Consider the following 12,086-nt stretch of genomic DNA (forward strand, 5'->3'; position numbering starts at 1 on the left):
ACCAACAGTACAAAACTTTTTCATTAGCCTTTTTCTGCATTATCCCAAATCATATAAAGAGGTACCATTTTGTAATTTAAATAGAATTTCCTTCAAAATACTCAAATCTACTGAAAGAATTAAAAGAAATGTAAGAATAACAGAGATTTAATACAATAAGCTTTCTTTGTGTATAAAGAAGAAAAATGCAAAAGAAATACTGGAAAGAGTCCAGAAAATAAGTCAGAAAATCGATGTCGTATTTTCAATCTGCAGAAGGAAGGCTGCTATGTGGAGGGTCAATTTAAATTAATACATTGGTTTTCTACAGTGTGGGTGGTTAGTGCAACTAACGCCCACTTATTAAAAGGTCAACTGCAATAAAGAACATTATAACATCGAAATAAAGAGCTTCTGCACAGCAAAGGGAACCATCAACAAAATGAAAAGAGATCCCACTGTATGGGAGAAAATATTTGCCAACTATAAATTTGATAAGTGGTTAATTTCCAAAATATACAAAGAACTCATACAATTTAACAAAAGGAAGACAAACAATCCAATTAAAAAATGGGCAAAGGACCTAAATAGACACTTCTCCAAAGAAGACATACTGATGGCCAAGAGACATATGAAAAAATGCTCAATATCACTAATCATCAGAGGGATGCAAATTAAAACCACAATGAGGTATCACTTCACACCTGACAGAATGGCTCCATCAACAAATCAACAAACTACATGTGCTGGCGAGGGTGTGGAGAAAGGGGAACCTAGTCCACTGCTGGTGGGAATGCAGACTGGTGCAGCCACTATGGAAAACAGTATGGAGGTTCCTAAAAAATTAAAAATGAAACTGACTTTTGACCCAGGAATCCCACTTCTAGGAATATATCCTAAGAATCCTAAAACACCAATCCAAAAGAATATATGCACCCTTATCTTCATAGCAGCATTATTTACAAGAGCTAAGATCTGGAGACAGCCCAAGTGCCCACCAGTAGATGAGTGGATAAAAAAGCTGTGGGACATTTACATCATGGAATACTATGCACCTGCAAAAAGAGGGAACCCTTTGGCACAGCATGGAGGGAACTAGAAAGTATTATGCTAAGTGAAATAAGCCAGTCTGGGAAAGACAAATATCACATGACCTCACTTATATGTGGAATCTAATTAATAAAATAAACAGACAAACAAAATAGACCCAGAGACAAGGAAGCATGGAACAGACTAAAAAATCTCAGAGGGAAAGGGGGAGGGGTGAAGGGAAGAGATTAACCAAAGAACTTATATGCATATATGCATTGCCCATGAACACAGACAATAGGGTGGTAAAGGCCTGGGGTGGGGCAGGAGCCAAGTGGAGGGGTCAATGGGGATAAAAAAGAAGGACATCTATAATACTTTCAACAATAAAGTTTTTAAAAGAACATTATATAAATGATTTCTTGTGAAATTTACCAAGAAAATTACTATAAGCCCTCAATGTCATTTGGAGGTTTTATTTCTGACTTTGGGTTTGGTTTGGTTTGGTTTTGGTTCTACCAGCCATATTAGTGGCCAGAAAATTGGGGAGGGGTCATATTTAAGGATCAGAACATCATCATCTATAGAACAGAACATGCTCTTACTTAGGATAAAGACCTAATGAGATGGTTTGGGATTGATCCTCAAGTGCAAATGTGCGGAATATTATTCACTAGTAGACATTTTTGTTAACTTAGAAATATAATATTACCACTGTACTTCTAGTTAAAGTTTATAAACATTACTGGACTACAAAAGTAGTCTTCAGCAAACATCCAACAACTGAGAGCCATACAGAAATTTAACTGGACTCATAAATGTGGTCCATCTACCTCACTAATGATGCTATTAGACAGTTTGGAACATGACCAGCTTGAAAAGATGTAAGGAGCCATGTGCGGGTGTGGAGCATGAGAAGAGAGAAGTAAAGGTATTTTACTGTGGTAAAGTTTACCCCGAGATTCTCTCTATTTTTTTCTGCTAGGATCTGAGACAGGTCACACCAAAGACATCTGCTTGTTGCTGTCGCTCTGTAAATGATTATAAGCTCAGGTCCAAAGCTTTTTTTCTTCGCCATCCACCAGAAGCGACCCCTCTCGTAGACTGTTCTTTATCTGAGTTATCATCACTAATTCCCTTTCTAGTTCGTACAGATAATTGCTATAGCCTCAGTATTGTATGTTTACACGCAGACACTCTGAGTGAGTGTGCAAGCTTTCGGACAGTTGGCGGCCTCCACAGTAGCAACAGTGTCTTCCTTCTGCAGAGGTTTGATTGTCCAGGCTGAAAGGAGTCACCACTTCTTTTTCCAAGTAGGAGTAGCCGTATCCTGCTTGGTTCTATGATCTTCCATAATATAATGGGAGTACCTTGAAAATGAAGTATTTACAAATGACAGGTGTTACACCAGTAAATTCTATTGTATGATTTGTTGGATACATGATTCATTTGACCTAATTTCTAAGGCAAAATGCACATGCACAAAACACACACGCATGCTATCAACTTGTGACAATCTTAAGTTCTAACTCTCAGGGATCAGAACACACACACACACACACACACACACAAAGAAATATATGTATAGTAAATTTATATGATGAGTAAAGTGTTAAGTTCCCATAAACATAATATTTTTAAGTATAGTTTTAAAAATAAGCCACCCAATTCCATATAGTGCTAATTGTTCAAAAAATCTAGGGCATTTATCTCACTGTGATCTACTTATATTTGCTCATTCAACTGCTAGTGCCTCTTTAAACAGCTTTTTTCATAGTGTCAGGTGACTACAGCAGATCAAGACTTCCTATAGCAATAGCTAAAGAAATACTTATTTCATAAATATCTTCTCTAGAAACAGAGCACAGGGGCTCTTTAAATTATTAATTAGGTGTGATATTAATCACCAATGTGCAGAACAACATGTATTCCGAATATCTGTAATGTGATATTAATTTTTTTAAATGCTAAACGATTTGAGACTTCAGGAGTAATGCCCCTTGACAAACCAGAAATAAACCTCACTTTAATAATGGCAACTTATTTAAAAATTTCAGCAAAGTAAGGTGCAGCAGCCCACTCGGAAGCTCATTTATCCCCTTTTCTAGCTATTAAAACGAACACCCAACTTCTCCTTCTGAAAATAATACATGACAAAGTTTCTCTCTTATCTCATTATAAATGGAAATGCATCCATCCAGGTGTGAGAAAGCTTGGCCCTAAAGGGGGGGATCTTAGAGCAGGAAGGAATTTGCAGCCCAGGTCTCTTTCCCGTCCACCGCCCCCGGGGATCCTGCTCACAACCAGGTGGAAGGAAAGCCTGCTGCTGCCCAGGGCCCAGGGCGTCGCCGCTCTTCCTCTCCACAGGCACGTGCGCTGACCCCACCGTCATCAAGAGCACCAGGTGCTGCCAGCCAGACCTTGGGGGACTGCATTGGTGATTAAAAAGACATATTTTTAAGGGAAAGGCGAGAGAGAGAGAGAGAGAGAGAATAAACAAAGCAAGAAAATGAGAAAGTATGAAAAAGATGAAAAAGTTAAAAAATAGAGATATGGAGAGAGAAGGGTGGGAAAAGGAAACATTTTGCAAAGGCTGTCATACCTCATTCACCGTTTTCTCATGAGAGTTACAGCTGCTTATATTTTCTTTCTTTTTTTTTTTAAATATATATTTATTGATTTCAGAGAGAGGAAGGGAGGGAGAGAGAGAGAGAGATAGAAACATCCATGATGAGAGAGTTGTCACTGATCGGCTGCCTCCTGCACGCCCCCTGCTGGGGATCAAGCCAAGAACCCGGGCATGTGTCCTGACGGGAATCGAACCCCGATCTCCTGGATCCTAGGTCGATGCTCAACCGCTGAGCCACGCTGGCCAGGCAACAGCTGCCTATATTTTCCAGTCTTTTATAATAATTTAACTTTCAAAATGTTACTTAGAGAACCAAATGCACAGAAATACACTTCAGAAAGTATCTAGTTCTCTCAGCATATGTATAACAATTGAGTAATATTATCTCTCTCCCTCACACACACACACTACCTGTATCTTCATTGCAAATAACAGTATTGATTTTAAAAAACAAGAAAAGGCCAGCCTTCTCCTTCCTGTGTGAAGACACAATCGTTTGTGGTATTGCATTATCTCTGAATCCTCTTTGCTTCAGAACTGCTGACAAAACATACTATTATCTCTTCAATTTTTTTAAATTTAATTTATTGAAGTGACATTGCTTAATAAAATTATGTAGGTTTCAGGAATGCAATTTTATTATACATCATCTGTATATTGTACTGTGTGTTCACCACCCCAAGTCAAGTAAGTCTTCTTCCATCACCATTCAAACCCCCTTCACCCTCTTCTACCTCCCCCCAGCCTCCTTCCACTCCTGTAATCATCACTCGTCATGCTGTTGAGTTTTTCCTTTCTTTTTTTTTTTTTTTTGCTTAATCTCTTTACCTTTTTCACCCAGTTTCAAAATGCCCCTCCCCTCTGACAGCAGTCTGTTCTCTATGAGTCTGTTTCTATTTTGTTATTTTATTTTGTTCATTAGATTCCACATATGAGTGAAATCATGTGATACCTGTCTTTCTCTGCCTGGCTTATTTCACTTATTGCTCTCCAGGTCCATCCATGCTGTCACAAAGGGTAAGATTTCTTTCTTTTTTACAGCCAGGTAGTATTCCATGGTATAAATGTCCCACAGCTTTTTTGTCCACTCATCTACTGATGGACACTTGGGCTGCTTCCAAATCTTGGTTATTGTAAATAACACTACAATAAACATAGAGGTGCATATATTCTTTCAAATTAGTGTTTCAGGTTTCTTGAGATCTATTCCCAGGAGTGGAGTGGCTGGGTCATAAGGCAGCTCCACTTTTAAGTTTTTGAGGCAACTCCGTACTGTTTTCCACAGTGGCTGCACCAGTCTGCGTTCCCCCCAGCAGTGCAGGAGGGTTCCCTTTTCTCCACACCCTCAACAACACTTGTTGTTTGCTGATTTATTGATCACAGCCATTCTGACAGGTGTGAGGTGATATCTCTCTGTGGTTTTAATTTGCATTTCTCTGATGGTTAGTGATCTTGGGCATTTTTTCATATGTCTATTGACCATATGGACCATCTGTATGTCCTCTATGGAGAAGTGTCTATTCAAATCCTTTGCCTATTTTTAAATTGGATTGTTTGTTGTTGTGTTTTTTGGTGCTGAGTTGTATAAGTTTTTTATAAATTTTGGATATTGACCCCTTATTGGATGTGTGATTGGTGAGTATGTTCTCCCATTCAGTGGGTGGCCTTTTTATTTTGTTGATGGCTTCCTTTGCTGTACAAAACCTTTTTAGTTTGATGTAGTCCCACTTGTTTATTTTTTTCTTAGGTTTCGTCTTCCTCCTCTTTCTTCCCTTTGGGAGAAAAACATCTGTGTGCCTTCAAGGGAGTAAAATAAGTTAGAACTATCTCTTGCCTTTTAGTTTATTAAGACGTGTTTACTTTTTTCCACCCCTCTCATTCTGCAGAACTGGAGATTTTGAAAGAGATTCTACATCAAATGTCATATCCATTCACCTAGTATTTAATTCATTTGTTTGTTTAGTCAACACACATAACATAAGACTCAAAATATTATTTTCTTTCTTCAAGAGCCTTTCAAATAGAAACAGAAAAAAGCACTCTCCTGTGCTTTTTAAATAGTGATTTGTAATATAGTCCAATTATCTGTTTGGTGTGTATTCTGAAAACTAAATCATGAAATAAAAATATATATAAGTATATTCTGACTCTATATTATCATTTGGAAACAAGAACTATGGACACTGAAATATTATTTGTTGACTTTAAGCAACTGGAAGTTCTCTTAAACTATACAACAAAAGATAAGTGAGAGAGGTGGGGAAACAGTGAGTATTTCGCTTTCACGAGGGAAGCAGCTCCATGAGAGGGAAAGAGTCTAGAGTTAGGCACTAGATCCTTCTGGTGTTTCTGATCTCCAAAGGATAAGCACCGCTCTTCAATAAGGGTAAATATTTTACCAGCAGTATCTCCGAGTTACTTCACCTTTCTGAACTTCTGAAGCATGAAGATTACTAATATTACAAGGGTTAAAACCAATAATGCTTTAATCATTGAATCAATACTGTCTGTCTTTATAGAATGACAACCTCAGGTAATGGAAAAAATATGGGTGTTAGCACCAGACTGACTAGCCACTTAGGAAGTGTGTGGACTGGGCCAAATTTACCAGTGGCACTGAGTCTCAATTTCTTTATCAATAAAGCATCCAGCAGAGCATGTGACAGAGTAGATGTAGGGTAAATCATTACTATAGCAGAGAAAAGTTTTGTTTATAAAGACATCACTTTGTGTCAGATTGAAGAATCTGAGTTTAGTTATCTCCAACTATGAATATGGCTACATATGTTAAAATCCTCCCCTTCATGATTTTGTCTCATTTTTCAGTACTATATTTTTTTTTCTTACAGCCCCTTAGAATTTTTATTTATTATTTTTTGTTTGCTTACTTGCTTGTTTTCAATAATTCTGTAATTTGTTTACCTCTCCAATGTAGAAAAACATTGCTCAGTAAAGTGTGAGTTCATTGAAATAGGGAATTATATCTTTTTTTTTTTTACTTTTGTAGTTCAGTTACCCAACATCATGTCTTGTTAATATTAACACTTGATAAATGCTAAATGACTTAATGAATGAATGAACAATAGTACATTTTTAATAGGTGGGAAATACATAGTATCATTCAGAAGTTGCACGTAAACAGAAAGCGATACCAAAGTGCTGTGCCAAGAAAAAAGGATGTCCTCAAATGGTGTAATTTCAGGGATAATTGGGAGAAGTGGTTTGGAGGGAAAACATACAAGACATATCTCCTATTAAGTCAAACAAATGACAGAATTAGTTTTAATACTGTTGTTGGTACAACTACAATTTTCCCTTTATCAGTGTCTAGGATTTAATTAGTTTATGCATATGATATTAGAACAGTATATTCTTTCAGCTTGCTTTGTTTCATACATGTGTTCATTTTCATTCTTTTAACTGATCCACCTTTCTTTTATTAATATATATGAATTGAACATTCCCTGTGAAAGACTACTCTCCCAGTTCTGGGTTAACAAGGGTGAATGATAATACCTTTTATATCCTAATCACTGCCATTGAGATATTTTTGACACAACATAGTATCTTAGTATCTGAGAAAATTAAATATAATACTAACACCTTGATAAATAATTTGAAGCAATGAATTTTACATGATACCATAAATCAAATACAGAGTTTTTGTTTACTAATATGTATATTAGTGTGATGCTTAGCTATTAGAAGATTCAATATCATAAGAGATGGCAACACTTCTGAATTAACTAATACAGGCAGCGAATCTCTAAATTCTTAGATAAACTCTGAGACATTAGTACAAGCTAAGGATACAAGTATGTCTTAAAAGAATTATAGATTTTTTTTGAAAAGGAAACTGAATATCAATCTTTAGATATATTGGAATTAGAAGATGAATTAGGGCATATTCATACCATAGAAAGTAATACTCAGACCTTACTACTAAAACTTATATGCCTGAATTAGCACAAAATATATCTAAATGGGTAACTCTCAAACAGTCAATGACTGATGAAGAAAAAGAATAAAGTGTAATAGCATTGATGTTAAATATGAAGTCACCTTAAACAATCATGTATACATTCTTTATCATTTGTTTTCATACATGTCTTTCATTATTTTGGTGTAAATAGTATGTAGGTAAAAAAAACATGAAAATTTTTTGAGAAAAATTTACACCAATTTCATAGGCTAATAGTTGGAATAATATGTAATGGGTTTCTAGGAATTGGGAATGATAAGGTGACAGAGTTTCAATAATTTACTGATTTACAAAGAAAACAAATACTGCAGAATATTAACATGTGTTAATATGGGTTTTATTACATGGTCTCTATTATTCTACATATTGTTTTAATATATGTGATGACTCATATTCATACAAAAAGTGAATCAGAGGTGAAGAAAGACAAATATTTTATTTTATCTCTTCTGAGAAAGGAAGTAGCTAGGGTAGCACAGAGTCAGGACAGGTTTCCTGTGTCATGTTTCATGTTTATCCACCTAAGAATAAGTAGGACACTAGGGCATGGCAACTGTCTTTACCACATTTGGGAAAGTGAGTAATTGAAGGGGAGGTCACCTGTACAGCACACACTCAGGTTGCCGTTTCCCAGCTCGCGACACACAGAACACAAGAGAGATGCTCTGAAAAGTGTCCCTTGCCAAATTAGCTTGAAAAATACTATAAACATTAGTGTATAGCATTAGTGAATCTCTCATACTAGCGTATAGCATTAAGGAATTTTAGAGATTAAGAATAATTATTAGTAGATTGACAACTGGTTAGTAAAAATAAAAATAAAAGTTTTACCATGGAAAACTATCTTCAATTTTGTAGGTGCTAGCTCTCTCATACCTTTATCATTCTATACCAGTTGTTCTTCTGCTTACATTGTCTTGCTGATTTATGACTAAGAAAATTAAAATTCTAGTTAATTATTTAACCCAGTTTTCTTTTTCTATTTAGTCGCTCCTTTTTTGTGCCAGACCAATCATTTCTTTTCAGTCCTCACATAACCTTCTGCGCTCTCTAAAGCATTATCACACAGTATTTAAATTGTCTATGTTTTTCAGTCTCATTTTTTTACTTATAACTCCAGTATATTTGCTATTTTTATGCATTTTTTCACGATGATATAGGACAGGCTTGCATATACCTCAGATACCAATAATATTTTTGTATGAAATATGAAATGGCTTTGGATGCTTCTGAGAGAAAGTAGTGGATGAAGCATTTGGAGGAAAACCCATTACACAAGAAGAGCATCTCAAGGGAAAGAAGAAGCCCAAGGGAGGGATTTTAATAGTCTATCTTTGAAGTAATGTAGAAGAAAAGAGGAGTTGATGAAGGATATTTAAAAGATACAGACTAAAGATTGTGTAGGGAGACTGCTATTATAAAGAACAAGATTGAAAGCTTCCAGCAGAAGGAAAAGGTAAACTTATAATAGAATGGTACAGAGTAGTGGAATAGAATAATAACCAGAGAGAAGTCATTGGGTTTTACAGTTAAGAAGATTCTGACCATTTTATAGAGACTATTTTTGTAAACATACTAAAGATGAAAACCAAATATCCAAGCATCGAGAAATGAGACTGAGAGGGAAGGAGATCAAGATCTATAGTTGTAGATATGTAAGGGAAATTAAGGGAGTTCAAGTAGATGGACTGGAGAAATCATGCATAATCTTTTTCAAACCAAATGTTATTTATTTTTTATCTTATTTTTTTCACATTACAAATATAAGTTTTAAAACCTAAATAAACAGCATAATCATTTAGTTTAGTTATTACTTTTAAGTTGTGTTTTAAGTAACAAATCAAAGTATGCTATTTAATTAATAATTTTTCAATTGTGAAATTATTAGTGAATTGACAACATTAAATATTTATAAATATTGAATTCTATTCTGAATTCAGTGCAAAATTCCAAATTAAAACACCATCTCCAACCTTACATGACTGATCCTATGCACACCTCACATGCCACATTATTAAAATATAATACTTGATTTCCCTCCTCCATATCTGCACTTCCTTCACATGATGTTACTATGTACTCAGTAGTTCAAACCAAAAAAAAAAAAAAAGACAGAGAGAGAGAGAGTTATCCTGATTCTTTTTTTTCCTTCACGGCTGTACTTTAAATCCATTAGTAAGTTTCATTGGTGCTTTCCTCAAGACATATTCTAAATCTTTACACAACTTTCTATTGTTATCTGTCTGTCTGCCCTCTTTAGTTATGCTCTTACTATCTATTTATGTATAGTAAGCAGAATTATGATTCAAGAATATATATCAAGCCCTAGCTGGTTGGGCTCAGTGGTTAGAGTGCGGGCCCTCGGACTGAAGGGTCCCGGGTTAGATTCCAGTCAACGGCACGTATCTCGGTTGCAGGCTCAACCCCCGATCCTGGTTGGGGCCCATGCAGGAGGCAACCAATCGATGTGTCTCTCTCACATTGATGTTTCTCTCTCTCTCCCCCCTCCCCTCCCACTCTCTCTGAAAAGCAACAGAAAAAATATCCCCGGAGTGAGGATTAAAATATATATATATATCAACTTATTATCTCTCTGTTTAAAACCCTCAAAAGCTTCCCACTAGATAATAATAAGCTTTTCTTACTGACTTTACCTTCTGCTCTCCAGCTCACTCATTATTTCTTAGCCAGACTGGTCTTTATCCTCATAAGAGACAAAAATACTTGCTCATTTCCAAGGCTGTTTTTTTCCACATACTATTCCTAGTCTATAAGCTTCATTAGACCAGTTTCTCTGTCTTGGTCACCCTTTATGATTAGCACTTATTCCCAGTGCCTAGAGCAATTTTGTGGAATTTTTGCTTCCAGTAATAGCGGGTTATTTTGGAGTAATATTTGAAGACCTAATAGTTGAGTAGCTCCCCCAAATACACCAAAGAATATAATAAGGAAGTGGTATTTATTTTAACAAAATAAATACAAGTAAAGCTGCTGTGTACATTATGACACTGTTGTGAAAGTAAAGTAGATCAAATAAAAACAGAAATATCTTAAAAGCAGCCAGAGTGGTAGGAGGGACATATTACCTTAAAATGAACAAGGGTTGTAAGGATAGAACCATCCAAACATCAGCCAAACAGTGGTGGTTCTTTCAGTAGTATAAGTTAGGTATCAAGTGATAGCAGAGCTAAAAAGATTACACTTTGCAATGACAAGACTCAATTCAATAAAAATATTTAACAATTAATAATTTTTAATGCAGCTAATGATTAGGATCAAAATATTATACAGGAAAAATTGATAGAGCTCAAAGAAGAGACAAATACATAAGCATTCTGGGTTGATTTGATTTGTACATTTTTATTTCAGTGCAATAAAATGTTTAGATAAAAAAGAAAGGATGTTGGAGCAATGTAGTGTGGTGGTATACATGGTATAGGTTTGAAAAGGTAGGCGGTCCCAGATTAAGAGGTCCTTTGATATATATCATGGTGAAGAATTTCTACTTTCTCCTATAAGCAAAAAAAAAAAAAAAAAAAAAAAAGAGCTCTACAAAGGATTTTTTGCTAAGAATGACATGATCAATTTTTTTAAGATTACCCTTGTGATAGTATGAAATGTGTACTGAAATAGGGTAACCCAAGAGAGAGATAAACTAGTCACATTAATAGTGTAATATTTCTTAAGTAAAATTGTTTTAAAAGCAGGAAAATACTGTAGTGTGATCTGATTAACAGAATTGACAAAACTTAATTATTGATTGGATAATGTACCTGAGAGAGAAATGAGGGTTCAAGTTTTCTGTTTTAAGTAATAAGATTGAGGGAAGTGCCATTGACTTAGCTAAGGAATACAAAAGAGAAATCAGAATGGAAGAGGTGATTATAATGAGTTCAGGTAAGGGAATCTATTGAATCTAGCTTTCCTGGGTTTCATGACAGAAGTCTAGGCTGGAAATGCAATCTGGGAATTTTCAATATATATACTAGGTATAAAACTGAGAGACAGAGACTAGGCTCCTGGGTTCATAGGAGCAGAAAAGGGAGGGATGACAGAGTTCCAGATATACAAGGTGTTCCCCAAAAATGTATACACACTTTAACAGCTGACAGCTCAATTTTAAAAATGAAATGCATTTTAATAAACACTGCCTTTTTACCACTATTCAAAGTGTGAGTATACATTTTTTGGGGGGATACTATATTTTGACTAATTTCTAACCATGGCTATAGCCAATTCTCTTAATGTACACTATTTTGCTAAAAAAAAAAAAAAAAAAAATTAATTTAATAAAAACATCTTCAACCTCTTATTTAAAAAGCAATATGCTGCATTTTTAAGAATTGAAGGGAATATCTTTGCCTATATATTTTGCTGTTTCTTATTTAATATCTAGACCACAGTCGATATACAAACAGAAAACACACACACACACAGAGACAAAGACTGGGCAAGTTAGCATTTTAA

Source organism: Miniopterus schreibersii (genome assembly GCF_964146895.1).
Source record: "Miniopterus schreibersii genome assembly, chromosome: 2".
Lineage (NCBI taxonomy): Eukaryota > Metazoa > Chordata > Mammalia > Chiroptera > Miniopteridae > Miniopterus > Miniopterus schreibersii.